Source organism: Anopheles gambiae, chromosome 3 (assembly GCF_943734735.2).
Source record: "Anopheles gambiae chromosome 3, idAnoGambNW_F1_1, whole genome shotgun sequence".
Lineage (NCBI taxonomy): Eukaryota > Metazoa > Arthropoda > Insecta > Diptera > Culicidae > Anopheles > Anopheles gambiae.
Window position 1 is genome coordinate 86,097,949 of NC_064602.1, and position 24,045 is coordinate 86,121,993.

The window sequence follows — 24,045 nt, forward strand, 5'->3', positions numbered from 1 at the left end:
CATCGTAATCGCTGTCACGTTTGCCGGACCGATGATTGGTGATTGTTATTTTTAGTGATTATATTTTCAATTTCCCTTCCGCGCGTTCGCGCCGGAAAAGGCCCCCGGAAGTATGCTCCCGTGTGTGTGTGTCTGTGTTGGTGAACGACCGTTGGCCACCACCACCATAACCATAAGGGTAGTTTTTTTCCAACCAATGATGATGATGATGCCGGCCGAACCTTTGCACGGGGTCAGAAGCTGATGAGGAGGAGGACGGTTTTGCAATATCCGTTTTAGGTTAGGAAACTGCCCAAGGCGAACCAAAAGGATAGAATCAGGGAGGGAGACCGGTCGCTCATGTATGGGATCCTTACCTGCCGCAGTCCGAGCAGGAGATGGTTATTAAACTCAGGAAATCGTGTACTGATTTACAGTGATCGAATTGTCGGACCGAAGGACAACTCTGCCAGGGCCCGGCGGCTGCGACCTGCGTAAAGGAAACTGTGCAGTCCGAGTCCGGCCCCGGTTGGGTTTGCGTGCTATGTAGCGTGCTATGAGGCAGGATGTGAGAGAGTATCGATCGATGGTGACGTGGTTCTGGGGATCGTTATGGCCGTTATGCGTTGTCGTTACTGGGCAAAACTGGAATGATACTTTTTCTCGTCGCATTTGCTATGCTTAGGTCCATGATGATGATGATGGGAAAACTATGGAAAATATTAGTATTAAAGGATTTAAGGGATTAAAGCATGTTATCAAGCGTGATACTCCAAAAATGTGTTTAATTTATTTAAATTAATCAAATTAGAGGCTCCATTGAATCCGCAAACTGCAAGAAACAAGTCATAAGTCGTCATTGAGCTCCATTATTTGTAGCTTAGCGCAACAATTAAAAACCCAATAAAAGATTAAACTAAACTTAATTCATTAAAATAAAATGAAAAACAATAAAATTTAATATAAATATTTTTTTTTTTGGTTTTTGGAATCCGAAATCGAATAAATAGATTCAAAAAGAAATAGGAAACACAAACCAAAAACCAATGCAAAGCATCTTCGTCACATCCAACTGTAATATATAGCGCATTGACTAGTAATTTCAAGCGAAATAAATTAATTACAATTTTAATAATAAAGAAGATAGATCTGGAATAATAGTTGTATCAATTTAAAAAAAATTTTTAGAAAATAGTACCAAATGCGATCGTTCCTCCATCTAAAATCACATCCAACCATTGCTTAGAAGATGCTTTTGATCATGCGCAGACAACTATCGTCACGATCAAGAACCATTTGAAAATAGATCCAAGCAAACAAAGCAGCAGCGATTAGAAAAGTGTTTGAAATTTATTTTTAAATTTCAAAATAACCTCACCCTCTTCAACTGGGTCCTGTGGCGCAATGGATAACGCGTCTGACTACGGATCAGAAGATTCCAGGTTCGACTCCTGGCAGGATCGCTACGAAAGAACTTTTTTTATGAAACAATACTATCAATATGTTCATCAAAACAAAGCATTCTTATCAATTTCTTGATGACGTTGTTTTCGTTGGTTGTGCCTTTCGGCTGAGTCGCAGAAAAAACCACGGCAAATGTCTAAGATTTTGCGTCGTGCTGCGTTCGCTATTATTAGATAAGATTAGATAAATTGGCAGCTACACACGGACGACTGGCTAGCTGCCCTTGACCCAGTTACCCTGGCCAAATGTGGCTGACCGATAGGCGAGTGGTCGGACGAACGCGCGCGCTTGTAATGCGCGGAAAGCTGACCCAAATAGTACGTTGCCGTTTGCTATTTTGTTCTTATCAAAAGCATCTTTAACACTTTGACCGCCGGCCTGACGTCACAGTTTTTGAGTGAGCACGTAGCGCATGGCAAGAGAGCGATGAGAGCGACAGTTTCTCGTGCCATTGTTATCACTCTTTTGTTTCATTGCGATAAGCGGCGTAGCACATGTCGTTCTCGTTCCCTCTTTCCTACCTCATTCGTTCTCAAGAGAATCACAGAGCGCCAGATGCAAAGCTGAACGGTGAGCAAAACCGTCATGCGAATTTATATGACACGGCGCTTAAAGTGTTAATCCCCTCTCTCACCCCACCCTCTCACCCCCAGTCTCACGGTCTTGAAGCGTGTGCGGTGAAGTTTGGGTTTTGCTCCACACAATGGCAACGGAATTCCTCTCGAGCAATTAATTCCTTCCTCTCGGGTGAGCTTCCGGTCACTCCTGGGCCGTCCTGGGCTTAGCGTCCCTCTCTTCCTTCGTCCCCTGCTCCAAACCCTCCACACTTTCCGAAGCCCGAAGTCAAAGGAACATCATAATTTTTGCTTTCTACGCTGGGACATCACTGGGACACGGGTATTTATGGCAACGGTGGAGCGATCGCAGGAATGGTAGGGTGTCATGTGAGGATTACCGTGGTGCTATTTTGCTATGCCGGTGGCAAAAAAAGGAAGCAAAAGGCCGAGAGTGGTGGTAGTGGTAGCAACAAAACGAACGGCAACAAAAACCATACATCATACCAGCGCCGGGAAGTGGGGAACAACAAAACCTCGGAAAAGCGCTGCCAGAGACAGCAAATGCTCGCGAGTGGTTCGGTAGGAGATATTGCCCCGCCGATAATAAATAATGATTATAAATAATGTTTTCGGCGCACACCGTTTGGTGCACAACCAACGGTGCTGTTAAAGCTGTTAAATGTTTGCGTTGTTCGGTCATGTGTGTGTATGTGTATGTGTGTGAATCGTTTGATTTCGAACGAGCAACAAAAAGTGTCCAACGGGTGCGGCTGTTTTTTTGCCAAAATAAAATGTTACATTTCATATCTTGTTTTGCTTTTTCATTAAAAACTGGCCGTAAGGATGTATAAATCTCTTGTAAAAATTTACTATTTATTAATTGATGTCTTTTTTTTATTTCCGTCTTAGTCATCCTTTCTCAGTTTTAGTCTCGAGGGTCATTAAGCAAAAATAAAACTTCTTATGAGCAGCTTTAGGGCACCAGAATATCCCAATCTCTAAAACCATGGTTGATATAGAAAGTACTATCTACAAAGCAAAGGCTGTGTATCGAAAACGTTGAAGAGCTGTTTATGATTTCCGCAAGGCAATAATCCAGGATTCTTTTTGTTGTACATTAACGAGCGAACCTTTTGATGTGTGCAACGAGAAATGAACATCTGATGCGGTTCTTGTACCATTGGACTGCATAGAGCTACATGAACTGATCGCTAGACTGTAGACTCTAGACTGTGAATGCACTGTAGTGTATTTTGATCATTTAAACCCCTATTTATTTTGAATACACACTACATTTGGACGCTCGCATGCATAACGCGAGTTAGGAGATGTGAGATATCAAATAATATTTTCGTGTTAATTATGAGACAATCATCAGCTCACAGAATGCTGAGCTTTGTTAATCGTCGCTCAGCTTCTCAAACTGACTTCCATTGCCTCAAATCCCTCTATTTACCATTTGCCAGGTCTTATCTTGAGTATTAATGAGTATTTAGTATCGTATCAGATGCAGTGTTTGTAAGAATGTTACGAATTGAGTAACTAAAATGTTAACGTCTTCCAAAGTTGTGTAGAATTATGATTAATATATTAACTATCATGTAGCTATTGACTGTACGATGCAACAATGTAGCTCTTATGAAGCATTGATGTCCAAGTCTTACTTAAAGTATTAACTTGTCTTAAATGTATTTTGATTTTTAAACATCCTAAAGCCAGTTCTTGATTGGTCGATAGTTCATGCATAGTTTAGGACAGTTCTTAAAGTGTTAAGACTACCAGCCAATAAGTTAAGGCCATGTCAATATCATAAAATAAATTTAAAAAAACTGGATGTTCACTGCACTTTGAACTATGCAATAGAATGAAAAGAGCATACATTAAACGACATTTCATTCATCGCTTATGAAATATTCACATATGCTTTGGTAAGTAAGCTTTTGGATTGATACTATCTGCGTTTCATTATATTTTTTGCACCTTAGACACATTACAAACAGACTAGAATCTTTGAGAATCGCTCATATCAATGAATAGCGAATCCTCGAGAAAAAAAAACCTTTTGCGACTACAAATCATAATTAACAACAGTAAACAGTAAAAATGCAAGGCATCTTTACGCTCGTGACATTTTCGCTACAAAAGCATCCATAAAACTTGGACGATTTGTAGCCAAACTACACATGCACCCGAAAATGAACCTTTTTTCTCCCAGATAATAAATAATGAATTATGAGCTACCGAAGGAGCAGTTCACTTTGATGACAATCGATAAGGCACTCTCTCTCTCCCATCAGCACTAACCTTTAAACCGTGGGTAAAACAGCTGACTGGGACAACAAAACACTATCCACGCTATTGTGTTTGGCGTTTGGTCGTTAATGTGAACATTTCCGAGCCTGGAATAAAAGAAAACAAATAAACAGGCAACCTTTTCCCACTTACCGACCGATACCTGTAGTACCAGTTGCCGGAGAGGGCTTTCTAATGTCACCCTGAGTGTTAACTGTCCGTTTGCTTGCGATCGGAGCAGAGGAAACAAACGTGCGCTGCACATCAGCCGCACGTCGTTTTTCGGGTGCTTCAAAAAAGACTGGCAACTGCGCTGTGTGACCTTTTTCGTCCTGAATGTTCTGTTTTGTGGCACCCCATTCCAGCATTGCGTGTCGTGCGTATGTGTGCCATTGGGCCATAAATATTGTGCAGAGGCGCACTTTTAATTGAAATAGCGCGTATCGCGCACGGGATTGGGAAGAAATAGCTACCAAGCTCTCCCGTGCGCGCAGCACTCGATCGTGGGACAGAGCACGGGGAAATGTGTCTGTGTGTGTCTGCATCTGTGTAAAAAGTAAAAAGGGAAAAACACATTTAAAAATAAATAATAGCACAAAGTGTTGACATTTGCGGTGCAATCCGAGGCTAAATCATTGCTATTTGATGATCACCACTCGATGATAACAGAAGCGCTAAGAGGGGGAGGGGAAAGGAAGAGGGCAACAAATATTTCAGCGAGCGCGAAACAGCGAACAAAAAAACGGGAAATAAATAAATCGATACAATTTACAACCGTAGCGCATGTGTTTGCTGCATCGTCGTGCGCGAAAACACAGTGGCAGTAATCGTTTATGTTTGCGCGAAACGCCACAATGAATAAGGGGTTCGAGACAGTGCTCCCCCCCGTAGCCGGGATGAACTTTTGTTTTTTAATTAAACCCAATGTCGCATAAAATGCCTATAAATTACGACAAGACAATACGCAATCGGTGTGATAATGCTGCATGCGTGTGTGTGTGTGTGTGTCGGTGCTTCTGTATCCTATATCACCCCGGTTGTGGCCAAGTTTTTGCTTGATTCGAATTTTTTAATTTTTCCCATTCGTGACAGTTTTTATGCAAATGGGATCCAAAATGTAGATATTATAATTACTCGAACGCAAGTAAATCAATTTAATGGCCTTACGATTTATTGTTAACCTCCCGCGGGAGAAAAAAAGTCTCGGAGCAGTGCTTTCAATGATGCGAATATTTATGTTCAAAGATTTGTTCTATCGTTGTTCTATTAAAGGCAATTGTTGTAAGTATTGATTGATAGGGGGTTTTCAATTTTCATACTATCACTGAGAACTATATAGCATGCTTTTGTTTGTTTAATTTAACAAATACTTGCATGTAAATGTATATAGAAAAGTAAAAATAGGATTAAAATCAATCAGCGAGGCTTTCGAGCGAGTAATTGCTATAGAAGCAAGATGAATAAAGTCTCCTTTGAGAAAAAGGAGACGAACGAAACCCCATCATAGAGGGACAAGCATAACGTTTAAATCCAAGCCTAAACAATACCAAGTTAGTCCTTCCGGGAGGTATTGTAGCTTCAACATTAATACAGGGTTTACCAAGTCATTTGGCAATATGCGTTACATATGTTGTCGCTCATGAAACTTATTCTGACACCTATTCCGTTTTAGTACTGGTTCAATAAAAATATTCACCCGTCCTAATTTATTACACCAACCCGAGGTGGAAGTTTGCCTATGGCATTCTACATTATTTTACACTTTTTTATTCTTTTTTATCTACAATGCATTACAAAAAAGGAACGATAGGACAGTTCGCGCTTAAAAACTGTGGTCAAGTGATGAGTTAAAAATATTATTGGACGAGTAAAAAATATTTTTTGCCAGTTAAAAATCGTGGCTGCTGTCAAGATCAATTTCGTGCTCGATAAAATATGCAGCAGACATCGCAATGTCGCTTGAAACCCTGTAAATAGATTACTCTGAAACTCGGACGCAGGTTAAAGATTCAAAAGATATTTCTGATACAAAATTTTGATAAGGGAATAGTACTACTTAGGGGAATGTTGCAAATCGATAGTGGAATGTTGCAAGCATACAGTGGAAATTTGCAATCATATAATGGAGTATTGCAACCGAATAGGGGAATTTTGTATGCATTCTGTGGAGCTGTCATCAGACTGTGGGTGCCGCTGCAAACATTCCAAAACATTTTAGTTAATTTTACTGATCTATCAAGGTTAATTGTGACTCCGCGGCTGGATTTACTTAGCTTATTATGTATACAGATGGAAACCTCTCAAAAACAACTGAAAATGATGTTTATTAGAATAAAGCATTGGTGATAGAAAGGCCCGAAGTGATCCTTTTTACACCGGCTACCACAGTCCAATGAAAGCTCATCGGTATGCTCGCAAAATTCCCCTATTCGTTTGCAGTCACTCCATTATATGATTACAAACCTCTACAGAATGCTTGCTCGATTCCACTACCGAATTAAAACATTCCCTTAACCAATTAAACTATTCCATTATATGACTCGAAACCCTGTACTAGTCTTTTTGGCCTGTTTATCCTAATAATTTCGTTGGATTGACTTTCATTCTTGGGCTTTATCATATTTCATTGCCTGCCCTTGTATCCAAGAGTCGTATTTGGGTACCTCTTATTTAAATATTCTTGTATCCAAGGATTCCCTAAAGCATACACATGTTTATTTTATTTTTTTGTAATTTTACATGTATCATTATGAAGTTCATTCATAAATTGATCATATTTTGATTAATTTTTCTTTGAATTGTAACATGTTTTATCTCAATTACTTCTTGCCTTATTTATTTTAATTTCCTGATTTCCTCGATTTGCTATGTTCAATAAGCTTCATTGTATCATCATACAATTTATTCAAATTAATGTATAAGAATAATATAAATATAATTTGATAGTGGTAAAATAACAAAGAAACTTATAAAACTGTAGAAAAAAAAGCAATTGTAATCTAGTTTAAGCTTCAATGCATAAATATATGAAGTTTCAATAGATTGGAATGACTACGTATAGTTACAGTTGTTTCTCGACAATTTCAAGAAAAGTCTCTTTTCGACAAATGTAAAACACAAAAAGAGCTAATTTTAAATCCCTTACCTCCATTTGAGCGCGATTTGAAAATGTGTGTGCAGAAAGGATTCACGGTTAACAACATACCATTATTAATTGAATTCGTTTCCCGCCAAGGATGTCAATGAATGGAATCACGTCTCACAAAACATGCGAAACACCATGCTGCAGCAAAACCGTTAGCAAGCTAAAATCTCCTTACCCAGTTGTTCTCCCCTCCCGTGAAACAGGTTTTGACAGTCCATTAATAATACTTTACAATAATCTCACAAATTGGCTTATGAGAACATTCCAGCAGGAAGTGCGAACACCATTCCTCCAAACTTATCCCATAATAGCCCAAAATTCCCAGTCAAGATGCGTTCCAACAGCAACTGAGCGTCAACGACTGTTCATTTATAACCGATTTTAAGGACACACAAGAAAATACATGACTCCTTTTTGTAGGATCCTCTCGCCGTTTGGATTTTCTAATCATTCATCCACCAAAGGCAGCCAGCATCCGAAACGGAAACTCCGTTCAATCATCTGCCTTAGCCCATTGACACGGCCCAGGCTCTACCCAACAACAACTGTTCTGGGTAACAGTGCAAGCATAAAATCAAAACAACATTAATCAAACAATTCGCCCAGCACTCCATTGCACTACGGCAACTAGGCAAAATGAAACAATTAATCCTCACCTCATCCACCGTGTCCCGGATGGACCCGCGTCGTTGCTTGACGTTAAGATTGACTGAACTGCTAAGTACTCGAACCTGAGTGAACTCCGTCAACCGACGGGCTACATATGTCAAACCGTTCTGTCCTGCCTGCCCGTGTGACAAACGTGCCTGCACTTACGGCATCATTCTCATGCGCATGCAATGCGTTTCTAGTGCCCTTCGGCGGTGGGGGCTTTTCGAGAAATTCGAGAAATTGTATTGTATTGTTTATTGTATTAAGTGATTGGCCAAACAAGCGGCCTTATCACTGAATTAAAACTAAAACTTAAATAACTAACGCAGTGTACAATGACAAAACGGATCAACAAAATCTAGTAGGTAGGTGCCAGTCAAATGAAATGTAACGCTGATTAAATTTACGGGCCATCGCAGTCATTGGGTCGTTCTCGCTGTATGCACGTCTTGTAAGGTCAGTTCTTATTAGTCTGTAGTTACGGAACACTCTAGGAGGGACATTTATGTTGACTCTAGCCAGTAGTTCTGGCGAATCTATCTCACCGACAATAAGTTTGGACAAAAACGTACATTGGGCATTATCACGTCTCCTAGCAAGTGTGTCCAGACCAAACAACAAACAACGAGTATGATACGATGGACGAGGGGTTACATTACGCCACGGAGTGAAGTGTAGGACAATACGAGTAACTCTCTTTTGGACAGCTTCTATTCTATTGGACCAAACACTAGAGAATGGACACCAAACTGTAGAACTAAACTCGAGGATGGAACGAACATAGGACTTATACAGAGTTAACAGGCAGTGTGGGTCATTGAGTTCTCTCGAATGTCGACGAATAAATCCTAGCATTTTGTTAGCTTTGTCTAAAATATCACAGTAATGTTGTCGGAAATCTAGTTTGCGATCCAGGGTGACTCCTAAATCCCTGACCGTATTGCACCGCGGTAGTTGTGTCCCTGATATGCTATAGATATACCTTATCGGACTAGCTATTCTAAAGAAAGACATTGACGTACACTTATCAACAGAAATTAGCAGGTCGTTATTGATACACCAGTCAGAGAAAACATCAATCGATCTTTGCAGAGAAAGAGAGTCGGAAGTGTTACGTACGATACGAAACAGCCTAACATCATCCGCATAAAGCAGACAATCTGCTTCCGTAATGGCCAGTGTGATGTCGTTAATAAAAAGCGAGAACAGCAGTGGTCCCAAGTTGCTGCCCTGAGGGACGCCAGATGAACTCTCGAAAACGTTAGAGGAGACACCATCGATTTGTACGTAGTAGCTACGTTCAGAGATATAGGACCTGAACCAATTCACCAGCGGAGTAGAGAGACCGATCCGGGCGAGCTTAGCCAACAGCAAGCGATGGTTCACACGATCAAACGCAGCCTTAAGATCAGTGTATACTGCATCCATCTGAGCTCCGGAAGTAAAGGCTGCATGGCAGTTGGAGACGAATTCCACCAGGTTTGTGGTAACACTGCGTCGAGGAAAGAAACCATGCTGGCGTGTAGAAATATAAGAACGACAGTGATACATTAGCGAGTTTTGTATGACGATCTCAAACACCTTGGCACAAGAAGGCAAGGTGGTTATACCGCGGTAGTTCTCAGCAGAGTTTTTATCCCCTTTTTTGTACACCGGAAACATCACAGAGGATTTCACAATGTTGCACGGGGACGAAAGTGCAGCGAAAAACGGACGCAGCAGAAGCACCACCCATGGGTCCCCGGGTAAAAGCATTCGATTTTAATTGTCCCTTCGGGCGTATCTAATTATAATCTGTTGATTCAAATGCAGAAGAGCAAAAAAAAGGGGACACAAGGAAAAGAGAGACTTTACCAGGGACATGATTCTCTGCCTTTTTTTCCCTATTTCTGGTTGTACAATTGTACCTTCCGTTTTTTTGAGTTGCTATTGTTTCTGATTTTTTTTCTTCTGTTATTGCCTCAGAGTTTCTTTGGGTTCAATTCTGCTCGCCGTTTTTCGAGTGTCTTATTGCGAAGCAATTTGCTTGTCGCGTACAAGAGCGTGATGTAGCTTTCGAATCAAATGTTTCCACACCCCGAGGCAGTTGTACTGGGTCGTAATTGGACAATTAGTGTACTTTTTCCTGAGAAAGTTAGCTGAAGCATTATGTTTTACATTTCGTAAGGCAACGAAGTTTACCCGATTTGCTCGTTTATCAATCATTGCTCTAATTTGCATGCTATCTGCTAACTGGTTTGTAACGTGTTTACTTTACCGAAATTATCAATTGTTGTTGTGTCCTTTATTTTACAAGTGTCTGCGGTAACTTTCAACAATATTCATCTATTTTTGGAGTATGCTTTTAGAGGTTAGTTCGCTATGCACATTTCATTGCTTTTTTACAATATTTGAACTGTTTTTCTTCTTCTTCTTCTTTGGCTCAACAACCGTTGTCGGTCAAGGCCTGCCTGTACCACTAGTGGGCTTTGGCTTTCAGTGACTAATTGATTTCCCCCCATAGCAGGATAGTCAATCCTACGTATGGCGGCACGGTCTATCGAACCCATGACGGGCATGTTGTTAAGTCGTACGAGTTGACAACTGTACTACGAGACCGGCTGAACTGTTTTTATATTATATAAAATAAATTTTAATATTTGAAAACAACTTTTATATTTTTATTTATATGACATTTTTAAAAATTTTAATTTATTATTAAAAATGTTTCATTTAAACGATTTGTATCATGCTTGTTCAAGATTAATTGACTTTTTATTATGTTATTATTATTATTGTTATTATGTGTTGTTTTTTTGAGTTTAATAGGAAATCAGCATTCTGCATACAATTTTACTACTTTTTTCATATGTTTGTTTTTAGATTTATTTTGCGACAATTAAATAAACTTATTATCCTTTTATACTTATGTTATGTATTTGTTGATCTTTATATATTAGAATTTTTTGTTCTCTGGTTGATTTATTAGATCTTTGTTTTCGTATTTCAAAATGTCTTCAATAATGTTCAATTATTGTTTGTTCTTTTACTTTTTATATTAGTTTTCTTGAGTTTTTTTTTATTTTACAGTAGAACGTCGATTATCCGGGGGCGGATTAACCGGCGGGCGGCTTAACCGTGCGCATAAATGTGACAAGCTGTTCAAACGTACAGCGAACATTTGCTGCGATAGTCAAGTGGGCAACCAGTTTTTTGTGCAGCTCTGTAGTGTCTAGTGGTGTTTTCGAAATTTTTTTTTGTTCATAAACAGTGATTAAACCTATAGTTATTGATTAAAATAATATTCTACTAAATATATCAACTAATTTATTGATTGATTCAAGGTGAATTAATCATAAAACTAGTGGATTTTTTAATTTTTATATGAATTTGACATTTCTTGGACCATTATCCGTGCAAATCGATTAACCGGCAACCGCCCGGTCACGAGCTGCCCGGATAATCGACGTTCCACTGTACTTATTTATTCAAACTGAAGCTCAACATTTAAGTTTTAATAAATCTTTTATTCTTTGTTTTAAATCTTTTTTTTTTTCTTCAAAATAATTTCACGAAATAATGGCCCTTTGCAACATATATGAAAAAAAAACACTAGAAGGTGTACTTTCCATGTGTTTTACAAACCTTATTTAATCTTCTTCTACCAAAGAATCTTGGCAATGCTTTTCACCCCAAAGAAGCAGAACAGCTGGACATCATTCCATCTAATTGCCAAAAAGTGGATTGTAAAACTCATCTGCCAATTGTCTAAAACACGCCGAAAGCCTTTTTTACAATCTGCCACTGCCAATCAGGCCAGCACAGGGCGCTATATTACACCAGAACAAACATTCCCTATTGCTGTTTGTGATAGAAACAACAAAAAAAACGACTCGAAACATCGCCCACGAAGTCAGTCTGGCTGTGTAATCCCAGATGGCTTTTTTCCCTGGGTGGATTCGAAACGAACTGTATCGAATTTCAATTACGGAATGCCGACAGGAGAGATGGGGAAGAAATAAGGCCAGAAGAAAGGACGAACACACACACACACACACTCAAGCTCAAACTTCACTCCATAACGTCCAATCTTGTCCAATACGGTTGGTCTTAGAATTGGCAATTCGATCCAGGAACCGGATGCACTGAGAGGAAGAACAAGCCAGAAGTCTCGGCTGGGGCCTATCCACCAACCGAGAAGCTGCTCGAACAGCTGATTAAAGGAATAAATCCTCGAACCACACACACCTCTCCCGCAATCCGGGTTGAATAATTCATCTGCCAGGATGAGTCGAAAACGTCGATAGATAACGAACGGTTCCCGCCGGCAGGAACGGTTGCGTAAGCGCAGTAGCTTAAACAAAAAACCTCCCAGAAAACCCGCGGGAAGGGGGAAAGTGATAAATGACGTCCTTCGTGTAGATGTTTAAAATGTCATTAACTTCAAACAGTAGCAAGCACATCGGTAGGATTGCTGCTGTAGTGTTTTACCTTTCCATTTACGCTCCCATCGCTTTATCGCTTTTGTGGCAAACTTTTCTCACTTTGCCGAGTTGCGAGGGTTAAAACTTTAACCAAAAAAAAAAAAAAACCCAATGCTTTTACCGGTTCTAGGACACTGGTTGCGTTTCCATTTCGGTAATTCCTCTCACAGAGACTGGGACACTGGGCGCTGGGCGAAACATGAAACACAGGAAGGAGAGAAAGTAAGGGGACACACACCACGGCAGAAGCCTTTTCCTGGCGGTGGAAACTTTTTGCGTAACCGAAAACCATAAATTACACCTGAGCACTCCAGAACCATTAACAGCAAATGGGACGAACAAGAGGAAAAAGAGGTAACCCTGGTGTGGCCACACGCACAGACACACACACCGATACACATCGTCACACCGTTTCGAACCATTCCCGTTGTTTAGGATAATTGTTTTGTTTCTCGCTGCGTTCCCTTCGCTTTGGCCAGGTTTATTGATTGTGGAAGCCGCTTCAACCGAGCCGCTGGAAGCAAGCGATGTGCGTGCACTTTTTTACCGGCCGTGGGATGCTCTCGGAGGGATGCTTTTGGGGTGGGGAAGAGGCGAATTGTCACCAGGCGAAATGATAATGTTCACTGGCCGTGCGCTAATCTGATGATTAATAACGGCGTTGAGACGATTGTGTGTTCGGTAGGGCATAAGGTAAGGATGGGAAAGGGATTATGGCCGGACATGCCGAAATGGGTTAAGGGACGTGGTGCTTGGCGAAATGATTATTGATGGAGTTTTTGAGCCAATGCCAATCCCGGGGGTATTACAGCAGTCGATTGTTTGTGAAGTTTTTACACCGAAACTTGGGACTAGGGGTATTCTGAAAGAAGAAGAATGCTACGGGCAGATGAATAGAGTCGTTGGTAATAAATATTCAATTGATATAAACATCTCGAAAGAAACAGCTTACGGATATAGGGAGCGGCTGAAAAGAATTTTCAACCTTTTTAGAAATCGTTAGGCTTCATCAAATATATTCACACATTAACAGTTTAGTAAAGGCTTAAAGGCTTAATGGCCTTAAACAAAAAATTGGATAATTTTACGATTGCTACTGAATTATTTTAAATGCAATTTGACATACCAATCTCAACACTGTGATGTTGTCATGACATTTTTAGTCCGGATTTCTTACAACATAAACAAATAAACCTCAAGATGGAATATGGTTCAGCCTTCAACATATGAGACTAAACAGTACCAAAAACAGAGCAGAATTGATTCTGTACGTTCCCGACCACGCACAGCGCCCCCGGGGAACTTTCTGCTTGGAATTGATCGAGCTCACTAATTCCAACAGGCGAGCTCATGATCCATTTGTCTCAATGTGCAAAGTTTTCAATAAGATCTAGAGCTGATTTGAATTCAATGTTACTGTTGCCACGTTTAAATCTGTCTGTCTCTGTACAAACGTTTAGCTTGTAAGGTTATCTTGTGTTTTATTTCTAAGAATTGCAAAAGCCCCTGCGCGCGCTACGCAATTATCTTAAATAAATTAAAATTAAATATTTAGCTGATGTTTAGCCTACACAAAATTAGTAATTTCAAGCATAATATTATGTATTGAATGTATTCAAAGCAGTATTTGGTACAGAAAGCTTTAGAATTACTATTTTCACACAAATTGTGGACTGTTACAAGATGTTTTGCATATAACATTAAATTAACATTATAAACAAAATTACCAAACATTTCAGGAAAGCCAGTTTCCAATTAACATTTGCATTTGAAAAAAATGGACTAACATTCTCGATTTTTCAAGGGTTTCGGCCTCAGCACAATTTTTCGATCGAAAAAATTCGATAGATCCGGCTGTCATTTTGGTGTCATTTGACACTCATTTCGCCGCCAAGGTGTTCATTTTACTGGTTTTTTTGAAAACTGGTATACCATGACACTCACGAGCAAAATGAACTATGCTACAAAAATTCGATCGTTCCGCTTTGTATGGGGCAAAATCCGCGACGCATTGAGCTGCGGAAATTATCGAATATCAGAAAAATTCCGTAAATCAAGGTTGATATTTTTGAAAAACGATATGTAAAAGCAAGTTGGTAGATGTGTTGGTTCTTTTTCAATATTTTGGCTGATAAAAAATTATTTATAAATTATTTTAAAAATTGTTTACCTGGGGGGCCAACTTCATGTTGGGTATAAAAGAAATAGTTATACTGTCAGTTTTACGTGAGCGCCTATCGAATTTTTTCGATCGAAAAATTGTGCTGAGGCCGTTTATCTTCACCCGCACAAACGAAACGTTAATTGCACTTTTAACAATAGTATCCCATGAGTCATCACACAAAATTTGACACCTTTATCAGTCGAACTCGAACGGAGATGGCCAACAATCTGAAGCAACTTCGTTTAGAAGCGTGTACGATCAAATAACGGATAATAAGTCTGTTCCGGAATCTACAACATCTTGGCACACATTAATCAACAATCAGAGCATCGAAAGAATGAGCGACTAGATGAGCTCCAAAGGAAGTTGAAAATGAAGACCGAGGGACATGTGGCTGTATTGCTGCATCAGCTTGACTGGGAGGTTGATGGAATCAGCCAGGAATCGAGAATCAAAAAAGAAACAATAACGCCAAAACTCAATGAGATGATTTCAGGCGAATTTCGGCTGAATTTCGGTATATGTAACCCTAGTACTCGAACCGTTCCAAAATTCCCCAGCTTCGTCCAATCGAAATTCTTTGACTAAAATGATGCAAAAGCTGTACTCCAACAATTTTGTCGCTAAAACTGAGGAGAAATTGATAAAAATCGAAGGTAGATCTTAAAATACGCCAACACGCATAATTCTTTAAAGTCCGCCATGGCGAAAATTCTGGATAGTTGACGAAAGGCAGCTCGCAAGATCGTTGATTTGTTTTTGCAAGTAGCTTAAACAATTACCTTTCAAATGATGTTTATGGAAATAAATACAGCCAGCGAAACAAGTCCATTTTGTTTAATGCAAACGCTATATATGGACATTTATGAGCTCACGATTCATATTATGAGGGTTTGAGCTCCGGACAGTATCTACACGTGTTCTTTCTTCTGTATAAATTGTCCCAGAACTTCTATCAAATGGGAAATAGTTAAATCACACAAAAACTGTTTAACATTTGTGTGTTATTGTCCAAAGAATGACCAACTAACCCAAAAAAGTTCCCGTTCGCACGTATTCAATCTTTCTGAGCTCTCCAGAATCACAACCGCGCTCCCAAACCATACTCCTGCTTCCAAGCTGTCCCCATTCAGGCTGAATAATTTCCTCCCATCATTATTGCACCCAGAAAGCCCCATGATCGGGAAGGGGTCCATGGTTTTGCCAGTTTTTCCTACTGCTCCCCAGACGCCAATTTCCATAATGATGACCTTCACACGAACCTTTTTTTTTTTTTGGCGGCTGCTCTACTCCGGGGTCTACACTGTGAAGAAAATAATGACATTCCGATCAGTTGCCAGCAAATACCAAAATAGCTCCCCCAGGTACGCACACCCAACCCTAATCTATCCTTTTGCGAACCCTTTTTCCCGCCCACTGCGGCCACAAAAAATGCAAACAAAAAATCATTCCAGATTGTCGCCTTCGTCGTCGTGTGTTTGAGGGGGAACGACCACGGGAGCGAACGAGAAATCGAAAAATCGGAACTCCCGCAAAAACGGGAACACTCCCCCTCTCTTCCTCTGAAAGGACACGCTTTTCGAAAGAGGTCGATCGATCACGGATGCGTGTGTGTGAGGCAAATATTTGTGAAAAGTTTTACCCGTCCACAGGGCCGTGACACCGGAAAAAACCATGAAGCATTAGGAGAAGAGAAGTTCGAGGCAAAAAGGACATTACCCGTACACCTGCTGTGTGTGTGTGTGGCCGAAAAAGGTGACGGAAGAATTTGCCTTTCCTACCTTATTCCCCCACCCGCGCAAGAAAGCCTCAAATTGGTTCCGGATTTTGTGGTCCACAGGGGGAGGCCTAGAGGTGGCGACTTCCAAGCGGCTTTTTACTTCCTTTTCCTTTGCTGGACCGACGGTATTCGGGATCGGATCGGGACAATAAACGTCAACTCGGTCGGAATGTCCAGCTCACAAAACAAATCTTCGACCGACGACCGACAACCATTACCACCTTTTTTTTTTGGTTCTATTCCCCTCAGTCAAGAATGGGGAATGGGAATTATCGGGTGCCCCAAACCAATGTTTGACGTACCAATTTTTCCACCGTCGAACGTCGGATTTCGCCCTGACAACCGGAAGAGAGTGGAATTTCTTCTGTTCCGTCACCCTCCTTTCCAACCATTCGAGAACAAGAAACCCAATTAGTGTGACCAATATATCACGGAAAACCATCCGGTTCGCTTAGACTGCCTGCACGTTCCTTACGCTTCACTCCTTGAACGCCTGCACTGCAAGAAATACCAGCCTCCCCCCCTCGGAAGATGACCTTGCACGAAAAAGCACACGGAATTTGCGACCATTTGCTCCGGTGGTGCGTCCCCCCAAAAAAAAAAACGTCTCCTGAAAAGGTCACCAAGAGAAAGAAAGGAAAGGGGGTGTAAAACTTTCATTTTCCATTCCACATCCGGGCGTAAAGGTTGGCGTTGGCTTCCGTCGAGTGCAGCAGTAGTTTGTTCGCACATACATTTCCTTCCCGGTGCTTACCTGCTGGTTCGATTGTCCTGAACGTCCTTTTCATCTGTATGTGTGCGTTCGTCTTTGCGGAGAGGGATTGGCACGGGCAAAAAGTTCTACGTCTCCAGCAGAAGAAGCCCGAGTTGACCAGCGTGTCCTTTGAAGAATTTTCCCTTCTGCCACAGGCAACCCCAAAAAAGCCATGCCAAATAGTGCTTCGGCAAGCAAATTGGCATCCGAGATTAAGTGAAGCAGAAACGTTCCGAAGGCAGGCGCGGGCAAGGGAAATCTCGTGTTTGGTTTGGAAAGCAACCCGTTTCTTTTTCCACTTCAATTTCTCAGTTTTCCGAGGTTCGTTCTTTTCGCTCACTCGCTCGTTCTGTAAAAGCAAGATGGAAAATCCTCATTAAAGTGCCCTTTGTAACGCCCCCCCCTCAACCATCCAACATACCACCAGCTACACTCGGCAGCAGCTTTGCAAAGCTCCAAGCTGGACGGCTCTACCGGCAGCAACTGTCGCCGTTCGCCAGGTCGTTACCGGCATCTGTTGCCCGGGCCTGATTGCTCGTTCTTAAGGTACTCTTCTCGCCGAGTAATTTGCAGCATCTCTTCGCCGTACCTGAAGCTTCTGGGGGAGGGGAAGAGGTGAAAGAAAAAATGAAAAAAATTATGTTGAAACGACTGCAGCAGATTCTGTTCTGCTCTTATTTTTCCCCCTACTTCCTAAAGGTGACTTTTTTTTATCGTCAAACACTCTCTCACACATAGTTAGGAGTTTTAGAGCTGCCACACATCCGCTTGACAGAGCCAGTTGACTTCTTCATAAAGAAGCGAAGGCATTGGTGGGTGGGCGGATAGAACACGTTAGTTTATGGTAGTAATTGAACCTATTACTGCACTCACCACGTATTACCTCCTATCCTAGTAGTGGTGCTCTTTGCACTCACACCTACGATCGACTTCCGGTGGTTGGTGGTAGATTTCTGTCGAGTTCACTTATTCGCTTCAGTGCTTTCAATAAAAAGGTGAGCATCGTCGTTGTGAGAGGATATCCCTGCCGACCCGTCCCGGAAGTTCGAATGTGAAGCGGAAAGCGGCGCTGTTGGCATTCCGTAAAAACGATCAGCTTGTTAGAGGAGGAGAGGTGGGGGAAGGAAAAATGAGCACACGACAAATTGGTTCAATGTCGACTGCATCACGGATGGGTGCACGGTTGAGTGCAAGCATCGTAAGGCAAAGTTTATTCAGTGTGAAGGAAGAATGTACAGTGAGCGTTTGTAAATATTTTTAGTGCTTATTTTGTGCCGACTTCATATTCAGGTTGACAGATGTATCCTACAGATGGCGCTGAACACGATAGTTTGATAACGTACTCAGATGAGCAAGTCTTAGTAGACTGCTTATTTTAGTATTGGAGCCTTACAACAACAAGATACAGGGTTTTCCAAGTCATTTTCGAATGTGCACATAATTATTCACTACATTCAAGATCCAGATTTCAGTTTTTACACATGATTTTCAACGCACAACAAAGAACTGTCAAACTCAATCCTGCTCGAGGCGTGTTGAAAATCATGCTGATGAAATTTAAAATTATTTCAATGGAAATGAAATGCCAAACTGAGATGGATTAACATCTTGCACGCGGTGTATAACAATGTTTTCATTTGAAAGTTACTTAGAAAACCCTGTAAGAGCGTTATAATCGGTCGACATTGGGGATGTGCGAGTGCGAGAAATGGTGCTGAGGCCTTATACCTGATTCGTTTATCCGATTTCTGGAAACCAAGATTCCAAGTGGTTTGAAAAATGTTACAATCATTGTCACTAACTTTATCTCGAAAGTGCTTATGTTTGACTCCAATACATCAAAAACATCAAGATTCTTTTAAAAAGCTCCAATGGCGTATGCTGTCAAATGATACATTCGCCACTAACTGTCAAAAATGTCTGTCTTAGTAGTAAGTATTGATACTCAGAGAGGGCACCACTGTCGGTCTGCTTTACCAGCGTACATCAAATCCCTTTCGTGAGCTCCTTCCTTTCTTTTATTGTGAATATTGCTTTTATATTTCTATGGTCAAGTCGACCATCTGTTTGTCAAACCATACATTGTTTTCCTTTACATGTTTCTCGATTAAAGCCCACGACAGAACGTAATTTTAGGGTTTAAATTCCACCTTTAATTATTTCAATTACCATGAATCACTCGCACCACTGCAACAACCATCTGGCTCATCCTACGGATCGCTTTTTTTGCACAACCAGACGAGATATAGAAAAAAACCCATCTCACTTAATCTCAAGCTAAACGTTTTATAAACGCTCCATAAATAAATCACTCAAATTTTGCATATACTAATCCACCCGCGCCCCGCTTTCTTCCCCATACCCACCGGCCACAGCAACGCTGCCCCACTGATTATTAATTACACATTACAAGCATTATTCGACCCTGCTTTGGAACTATTTATCGCGTAACCAACGTCCCTGGTGGAAGAGGTGGGCCAGTGTGATGGGTAGCTATAAATATTCCTAGCAGGAATCTCCTTCAGGAGATTATGAGCTTTCTTTCTTCCACAGGGAGAGGAAGAAGGAAAAAAAAACTCAAAGAAAATTGTTCACCTCCATCCTTAAGACCACACACACACAACGTACGTACAATGTTGCTTATTTTTCAATTTTTCGATTACGTTGCAATTTTCCTGCTGCTGCTGCGCTTAAGCCACAAAACGATGGGTCATATTTCTTTTGCCGCGTTGCCGGCCACCGCTGCCGAAAAAGGGCTTTGACGCTCGCTCGCTTTGGTGCCGCGCTTGGTTGCGTTTCGGTGGGCATCCATCATCATGTTTTCTTGCCTTTTTTCTCTCCTATTTGCGCCTTCGAACACCCCTGCGGTGAACGATGAGTTGGGCGAAAACGTTCGGGTTTCCACCGCGCCCAGCGCACACAGTAAATCGTTAATTTATACGCAAAATCTTCGCCAGCTCCCGAGAAACTCCCGGCCCCACACGATCGGTGGTGGCAGCACAACACGATGGAAACGCATTACCTTCAACCTAGCGCCATACATCAGAGGAGGCGCGCCCCGGCGGTTTTGCGAGAAAAGGCGACTTTCTCGTTAGCAAATGGTTAATTTCACCTTTCGCTGTTGCCCATCCAACCGTATGCTGTTGTGGTGCGCCTTATTACTGCCCACCCACAGGCGAGCTGCTCTCGCAGCACGCAGTAATGTAGCATATAGTTTGCTGAGCTGTACGCTTTTCCGCAGAAAATCGGCATCCATCCATCGGGGGGTGAGGCGGGCGACGAGACGAGATAGAGCAATCAGCACTTATGGTGGGCTGAAATGGAAATCCTTCCAGCGGGATGGAAAGGCTCATCTCGCCGTGTACGTCCGCCTATGGCTTCATTCACCGATGTGTGTAGACACACATACACACGAATAACACACACACACCCACGTCGGAAAACCCCAGGATGCAACAATAGGGTTTGCCGGAGCGCAAAATGAATGAGGTGTTGAGCGAGCGTTGATGAAGAAAAGTGCTGACTTTCCTTTCTCTTTGCGCTTGGGCTGGTGCTGTTGATTTCCTTTTTTTTTCCTTTTCCTCCATTTTCTTCCCTGTTCAAAGACACATCCAGCTGCCTTGGTGGGGTTGCTGGGAGCGCAAGGGCTCGGGGGAAAAAACAAGCGAAAAATAATCATTCAACCTTCGCTCTCGGTAGAGGCTTACACACGCCGGCATTGAACGGTTTTCCTAAAAGCCCCGTGACCACACGGCGACCGAGGATGGGGCATGAGAAATGAGGTTTTTGTTTCATACAAACGGTCCTCGCTCGAATGTGCGAGTGTGGGTGGGTGTGTATGTGTAAGCGGAAGATTTCCATTTAATCATAAAAGCGACCAGTGCGAGTGTGGTTTGCTCGCCTGATTTTGACACGTGTCTGCTTGTAAGGCGCATTACAGCCCGAAACAAAAGGTCAAAAGGGGAATAAAAGGCGAGATTAACATTATCGAGCAATTGTGGCCCATGCAGTGTATTTTATTTTTGCATTATGAGTTTTGAAGGCGAATCAAATGCAAAAAATACAACTTTAGGCTAATTAATTATGAAGCTCTTTACGCGGGCCTTGATTTTGGCCCTTGTGTACGCAAATTTTGAATTTTAAGATTTAGAAAGATATTTTTTTACAAAAAAAAAATCCATAACATTTCTAAGCATCCATACAGGGATTTCTGTGTCACTTTAGAATGTGCACATACTTGAGGCGGTTAATCTCCAGGATGTTTTTCAACAGCTGTCAAATGATGTATTTGCTAATATTAAGTATCTTATTTTAGTATTTTTTAGTATATTCATATCAAATTTCAGTTTTTCAACATGATTTTCAACACATCGCAAAGAACTTTTAAACTCAATCCAGCTTGTGACGTGTTGAAAATCATGCTGAAGAAATTGAAAATTATGGAAAAGAAATATCAGATTGATGTGACACCTTGCACGCGGCGAATAACAACGTTTACATTCGAAACTGATTTGGAAAACGCCTGTAATGAGCATCATCTAAAACAATCCGTACGTGGATAGAGAGCAGAATTTAGTGAGTTAAAATAAGGAGTAGTAAATACAGGGTTTTCTTTTCTTTATTTATGTCCTAACGATTTTTCGGTGCCTCCCAAAGATGTTTTATATTAGTTTTACAATTTGTTGTTTATTACTTTAAAAATGCGCCATACCCGGACCACAATTTAATTGCATATTTTTTGAGAAACAATTAATAAATCTTAGTAACTGTTCACAAATATTTGAGAAATATTCAATGATATGCTGCAAAGACGTTTAGTCCTTTGCTTCCTTCATTTTCTACTGTTATTTTATAATTCAGTGTTTTAAAAACTTGTTTATACTATATTCATGTTAATACAATTTGACAACATTTATTTGTATAGCTACGTTTAGACACTTGTTTTTGCCACTTCACATATTTTAATGTTGTTTTAGTCATTGCGACTTATTCTGATATACATAAGTCCCATTATTAAATGCAATTAAGAGTATTTAAACCCGGTAGATGTATCAATCGTAACTTTTCACATCTCACAAACAACAATCCATCTCATTCCAGCCATCCTTAAAGCCCATCGATCTTGGTTAAAGCGTATCAACCGCTCCCTGCCACTAATCGCTCCGAAGACTCATTTTTCGCATCCATTCCGAAAGTTTATGCATTCTCACTCAAACCACAAGCCTCGCCCAGCGCTCTCCCACAGGCCACCACCACTGCTCTATATTGGAATGAAAGAAGAAATAATTAAGATTCTCCATCAGCGAAGTCGCTCTTGGCAGCTCTCAAGATGGTTTCATCGAGAGGCAGCGAGCAAAAAAAAATCCAAAAGCAAACAGCATTCATTAGCACTGCTGCCGAGCCATGAAACTGATGAAACTGTTTCCTGCCCCTCCTACACTTACAGCCATTTCGTTCAGAAGACAATCCTCGTACTCAAAAAAGACGAAAAAAGACCACTCTTTGGGAGGAAACACTTGCACTTCTGCTCGTGCAGAAGAAAGTGAAAACAATCACCCCGGGAAAGTGGTGGCCGACAGAAATAGCGACCGGATAGTAAATGTCGGACTCCGCCCCGGTTTTGCTTGCTTTTGCTCCCCCGTGTCTGCGCAACAAAGCGCAGCAGCACTAAAAAGGATCAATTAAAAGATTTCAACCGAACCGGGCAAAAAGTCATCCTTGCCCAGGGTGGTGCTTAGCTTTTATAGAGCTGGGAAGACTACTACTACTACTACTTCCCGCTCATCTGGCTCACAAGTCCCGGGTTCCCAAAGCGTTGCTCATCCATCAAATCATCCGCACTCGGAGGACCTAAAACTGACGAAACAAACAAAGCGCGAAGCGAAGGGGCCTGTTGGACAACACACTGCACACGATGAAGAAGACGTACCCAGACGCACATTTCCGGCTGATGGAAAAGATCTGCACGAAATGGTACAATAAACCGACCCTGGCAGTGCTACCGAATGAATGTCTGGCCGGGAGGTGGCAGAAAGTGCAAACCACCACCCCACAAGAGACAGAGAGAGCAGCAGCATTGTGTCGTCCATTTCCTGCACTGCACAAACTGCGCAAAATTGAGGCGAAGCCCAACCCTGTCAATCTCAGCCGATGCAGAAAAGATTTGCCAAGGGGTGTATAAAATCTAAATTAGTAATAATCGTAAAAACCGTGCTCTGCGAATCCCTTGCAGACGCGTTTGAGGATTGGGAGGTTCTATTGTACAGAAGCAAAATGGCGAAAAACACACTCAGAACTACTGCCACGCATCCTGTTTCCGTTTCGTTTGCTTTCGATTGTTCGATTAGCATAACGGACGGAAGAAGCACCAGTGTGACGGCGGCAGCTTGTGTCTTGTGTAATGCGCTCGGCGATGCTACCAAAAGGCCATCGACTCTGGTGTGGGGCTCCTCTGTGCACGTCATAAAACTTCATCGTTTATAACCCCCGCTTGCCGGCAAATCGACAGTGCGTCAGCAGCATCCCAACCTGTACTACACCGCCTGATTAGGAGTGGATAAGGGTGTGTACTTTTTTCCTGTTTTTCCTCGCTGTTTGCTCAACCCCAACCCCCAAGGGCTGCTGCTCTGGGCGAAGTTTTCCTTATGGGATTTTATGGGTCCCGGGTGTGACGATTCTGCCGTCCCTTTCACAACCATGCCCGGGAAAAACGACATGGAAACGTTTCAGCGAGCTGATGAGATCCGTGATTTCGTCAAAACGGCGCGCGGAGAAATAAAGCCCGCCGTGAACGGGG

At 41.6% G+C, this 24,045-nt stretch overlaps 1 long non-coding RNA gene and 1 other non-coding gene across 2 annotated transcripts in view; one reads left to right on the forward strand and one right to left on the reverse strand.

The window, feature by feature from the left end:
* The first annotated feature begins 1,369 nt into the window (after positions 1-1,369).
* On the forward strand, positions 1,370-1,442 carry Trnar-acg (transfer RNA arginine (anticodon ACG)). The gene has a single exon. It is a non-coding gene; the product is annotated as a tRNA-Arg (tRNA).
* A 14,249-nt stretch (positions 1,443-15,691) lies between these two features.
* The window catches only part of LOC133393366 (uncharacterized), a 58,440-nt gene continuing 50,086 nt past the window's right edge, over positions 15,692-24,045 (reverse strand). Inside the window, exons 5-7 of the long non-coding RNA XR_009766129.1 lie at positions 17,671-17,847; positions 17,250-17,598; positions 15,692-16,018 (exon numbers count right to left, since the gene is read on the reverse strand). This is a non-coding gene — a long non-coding RNA (uncharacterized LOC133393366). The remainder of the gene's footprint in view (positions 16,019-17,249; positions 17,599-17,670; positions 17,848-24,045) is intronic.